Here is a 5,297-nt window from a genome sequence, read left to right as displayed (position 1 = left end):
GTCTTTGTTTTCTGATATATATCTCCATTGTTCTCAAAAATTATTTCCCGTTATTATATACACATATCTCAAAATATCCAAACCGTTAATGTCTTCTATATGGTAGATATATGCCAGATTTTCGACCAAACTTTCTATGCTCAAATGATGTGTATGTGAATCAAGAAGCATGTAAAACATTTTTAGTATGGTCATATATTTTTCAAAGAATGCATGTATGTGGTATGTATCCTATATGTTATGATATTTATTTAATTTAGTGGTCATTCTATTAAGTCCCTAATTTTTGTGGGTAAAATGATATTCAGAGATAAAGGCTGGACGTTATATGTTCGAATTTGCCAAAGTTAAGTGGTGAAACTATATCTTGTGGTTTATGTTGAGTCACCATCAAGGGTTTTGCTTGCTTTATCAAACCCTGACAAGTCTTGAAGACATAATAAATTGCAACTTCAATCGATAATCTCACCTTTTAATCTCATGGGTCTCGAGCTATGTAGATCTTACTATGACCATATTTCATTGAGGCCGTCATTTTCTTCATGTAAGAAGAAATGATGTAAGAAGAAATGACTGAACCTAGAAGATTATGGTTACAAAAAGAATTTGAAGGAGAAAAAGACATTGGTGGTGGATAAAGAAAGATATGGAAAATGATTTGATGAATAAAAACATTGTATTAATTGTAACTTAAATTAAGACAAAAACTAATCAATAAATTTCAGCAACAGATTCATTTATTCTAGAATCACATGGAATGTAACATCCCACCAGTGGCGAAAACGTGAGATGCAACTAAAACAAGCATGCAAATGGATATTATACAGCAAAACTACATGATGTTCATACATGGCTACTAGTTGTCATACACAAGTCAAGATAAGACATACAAATCCCATGAAAAGGAAAATAAACTGAGACATAATGCCCGAGTCTAAAGATCTAAAATGCAATCAATCGATCTTTAGGTCCATCTATAGGCATCAACTTCTAGCTTGCAAGCGATTTCTCATATACCTGAAAAGATACTCAAAAACGTCAACACTAGGTTGGTGAGTTCGTAGGATCACATAACATATCATACGTTCAACGATTAACAACAACGACTCATACGATAGATACCAGTAATAACGTTCGGTAATCAATACTTCACACTTACATGTACATAATCATTCATTTATAACTAACAATAGGCGACAAACATGGACTTATACGTTATGCAACAAACGTGGTCTTAAGCGTTATGCCACTAACGTGGACTTAATTCTTATGCCACCAACGTGGACTTAATCGTTATGCCACCAACATTGACTTAATCGTTATTCATACAAACATAAACATACACATCATTTAACAATACGCTAGGGAAACTATCATCCAAAGTCCCTAAGTCTCATTCCATATCACAACGTTTCCAAACCAACCGGCATACGTTTAACAATGAATACACTTTCCAATTAACTAAATCACCAAACGGACCTAGGTTTCTTATATGCCCTTTAGGTATTGTTCGGGTTTGTATACAGGTGATACCATCATTTTTCCCATCACCTGACCCACACCCATTAAGCATACCAAAAACCTACCAATCTCTAATCATATACACATACATCATATATCATATTCCACATCAGAAGATCATTTTAGTATAGGTAACAATCTTATACGTTCAACTACATCCACATCGTTATCAATCATGTTACATATCTATCTATGACATGTTCTAACACAAAAACGTATGCACGTAAAATTAACAAAAGCTTAATCTACGGCATAACACATAAACACATAGCGAGTATCTTTCCAGCCCAAAGTATACTACATATAGTAGGGCCTACGAAACTCACCTGACGCGCGCAATACAAATCCCAAGACGTTAGATTGTAGAACCGATGTCCATGATAGCCGAAACCTATTCATACACGCATCACATAAATCCTAAAGCATATCAAAAGGTAAGGTCATATAAATATTATCTTAATCTTACTATAAAGGCTTTATTATGTCTATTTTATAAGGTTTTGATAAAATCAAAGTAAAATCATTTCATTTCGTTACTTATCGACTAAACCGAACTTGACCAATTCATTTAGAACCCATTTTTGTATAAACTGAGTTTTATTTCACCTTAAAAAGATGCTACTGACAGAAAGTATACTCCTTTACGATTCTATGGCCGCTTGAATTGTTGAAAACGGACTTACGGTTTATAAGTTATGGACGTTTGAAAATGTTGTCAAAATCAGTCCCTAACGGGAGTTAAGAACTAACGGATATGGGTTATGAACAGTTCATTTGGGTTATCAAAAACAGTCCTTAGAACTAACAGGTGTTAAGAACTAACAAATCTGGGTTATGAATAGTTCATCTGGGTCATGAATAGTTCATATGGGTTATCAAAGAAAGTCCTTAGTAATAACGGGCGTTAAGAACTAACGGATTTGGGTTATGAATTGTTCATCTGGGTTATCAAAAACAATCCTTAGAACTAACGGCCATTAAAGTCTGCAACAAAATGTTCTTCACCATTTTTGACACTAAAATTGATCGACCAAACATCCAAATCAAGTTACCAAACTTATTTCTAGTAAAATTAAGCATATGTATCATCTCTAAATCAAATCCCACTTCCAAAATAAAAACCCCTCTTTGAAAACTTAATTTTTAACATATATGTTTAAGAACACCAATTTTGACCAAAACCTTGTAATAGCATGTAATTTAAGACTTGTATCAACATAAACAAGTAATTTGAAGATGAAAAACACTTACCCAAGTTCCTTGAACAACCAATTTTGGATTTAAGATCAAAGGAGTGAAAAACACTTATTCTTGGACTTGAAATGGAAGAGTTCTTGAACCCTTGAAGATTATTGTTATTATTATATCATTTACTAGTTGATTTCCTTACCAAGATGATGATTAAATCCGAAAATTCAAGAAGAAAAATAGAAGGAAGGTGTTCTTCCATGTTCTAGAGAGAAAAGGAGAGAGTTTAGAGAAGAGAAAGTTTAGAGAGGGAAAGGAGGATAAGAAATGAAAGGAAGAATGGGAGGTTTAGGGGTTTTGTTTCCCTCATGGGCTCTCGCGGCTAGTTTCAGTTTCTCCCGAAAAATGATTCGTTTAGTTAAGACTTTTAACCGGAAACTTGTTCTAATATTCCGTTGACATATTATTATCTATTTCGAAATTACTTTCTAACGACTATTCGTATGCCTACCTTTTCATTACAAAAGTTTACTTTATCAAATTTTGACTCATTTTAAAACTACTAGTCCCGTTATGTTGTCTGGTCAAAACGACGGATGTTACATGGAAATATATATGACATTGACATATATATCTCTTTTGTGAAACATGAAAAACAAAGACAAAAAAGTAAATAGGTATTTATAAACTTTAAAGTTGGACTAGAGTCTTTTCTCACGCTCAAATGTTAGCTTTGGCCTCACACTTAATACAATCACACACTTAGATATGTGAAAATTTCAAAAGGAAAAAGAAGTTGCACTTTTTCTCCCTTACTTTCTATCTTAAACTATGAAAATGTCTTTAAAATATGGGAAGTGATATTCTTACAACACAATTTTGTCATCTACAACAAAAATATAAACTTTATTGCACAGGGTACAACTGCATAAAGCAGATTTTGTTATAAATTGTCAAATTGGGTTGTAGAAATATCATTTCCTTTAAAATATACAATCACTGTACATTGTGATTGGTTAATGTGATTTGTTTGGTTCACTTTATAATATATTTAATTTCTCCAATCACATTGTGATTTACTTGGCTATTAAATTATTCACTTATTTGATTTACTTTGCAATGAGTTTAACTTACAAAATCACATAAAACTTGAATAATCATAGTGTAACTGAGTAATTACATGGTGGTTGAAATCTACAACTATATTGTAATTAATTCAGAGTTAGTTGGGACATAAAAAACCCATCAAAGCAAGTAGATATTTCATGATATAGCTGGATGTAGGGATGAGCATGGGACTGCTCCCGTTTCGTACCGTCCCAGTACCAACGGTACCGAGTCTCGAATTTTTCAAAAACGTGGTATCGGTACCGGTCCCATTTCCCATTCGGTACCATTTCCCGGTACTGCGGTCCCAAGTCCCGCAAACCAAGAAAATGGGGTACCAGTCCCGGTCCTAGTCCCAAGTCCCATTTGGTACCACTTCTCGGGATCGGGATCGGGATTTGAGAAAATTTGCTCATCCCTAGCTGCATGTAGTCGGAATATAATATAAAGCTTTTTAACAATTAGACACCCTTGCATCAACTACAAACCTTGGTTCTAAATATTTATATACAACTCATAAGACCCTAAGTTCAAATCTTCAACTTTGCTTATGAACAAAGATGCATGCATAAAAAAGACAATATATTTCTTAGAGAAGATAACAAAACATGAATTTAAATTGCAATTTTTCTTCCAAATCTCATCTGTACAGGATTTTAATTGTGCTCCGGTTTGGTTCGATCATGCACATCAAACCAACAGGCTTAAATCTTTCTATTATTGTGAAACTTTAATTCAATGCTATTGGTAACTATGATAGATAGAAAATGAATTAAGTAAACTTTTAAGCAAACATATCTAAGATTTTGTAGATGTGGTATTGAGTATTGACTTACGGGCAACAAAACGTACAAACCGACACCGCTCATCGGACCACACGAACCCGCTAGTGTTTTCATTACATGCTTATTGTTAAAATGATTGTTTCGTACAAATTAACTTTTATAGTTATATTTTAGATGGAAAATAATAAAAATAGCTAGTAATCTTTTTGACCAGAGCCGGTACCATACATAATTTCGGGGTAAAATTTAAACCTAAAATTTGTAAAACTTTGTATGTTTACAAAACAATATTCATGTTATCCATACATATAAATCTTGCATAACTTTTACGTTTGAAAAAATGAATAGTCATGTTTTCGTATCAAGCACAATAATAATAAGATACTTAATTAAAATTTCCTTGGTAACTGACAACGACGAAGCTTCATACTTAGTAAAGTGCTCGAATTGTAAAACGTCTGGACATGACAAGAATCCTTGTAACCAAGCTAATCAGTGTTGGCATATATAACTAAATATCATTATTCACGAGTACGCAACGGAAGCAAATAAAACCATGTAATCAAATAATTAACCTTGTAATAGGATTAAGGAATACCTTTAACGTAGATGATAAAGTGAAGAACTTTAAAAGGATTTGAAGTAAATCTCTCTACGATCGCACACTAGACACCTTTTATATCGTATGCTAGTACC

General features: G+C 33.1%; 1 long non-coding RNA gene across 1 annotated transcript; it reads right to left on the bottom strand.

Moving 5' to 3' along the window:
- Positions 1-933: 933 nt before the first annotated feature.
- On the bottom strand, positions 934-2,788 carry LOC122590918. The gene is made up of 3 exons (XR_006322630.1): positions 2,773-2,788; positions 1,848-1,912; positions 934-1,017 (listed from the first exon to the last, which is right to left on the bottom strand). It is a non-coding gene; the product is annotated as an uncharacterized LOC122590918 (long non-coding RNA).
- Positions 2,789-5,297: the final 2,509 nt, after the last annotated feature.

This window comes from Erigeron canadensis, chromosome 3 (genome assembly GCF_010389155.1).
Source record: "Erigeron canadensis isolate Cc75 chromosome 3, C_canadensis_v1, whole genome shotgun sequence".
In the NCBI taxonomy this organism is placed as follows: Eukaryota; Viridiplantae; Streptophyta; class Magnoliopsida; order Asterales; family Asteraceae; genus Erigeron; species Erigeron canadensis.
The sequence above is the reverse complement of the archived record's forward strand: the minus strand, read 5'-3'. Positions and strand labels throughout refer to the sequence as shown.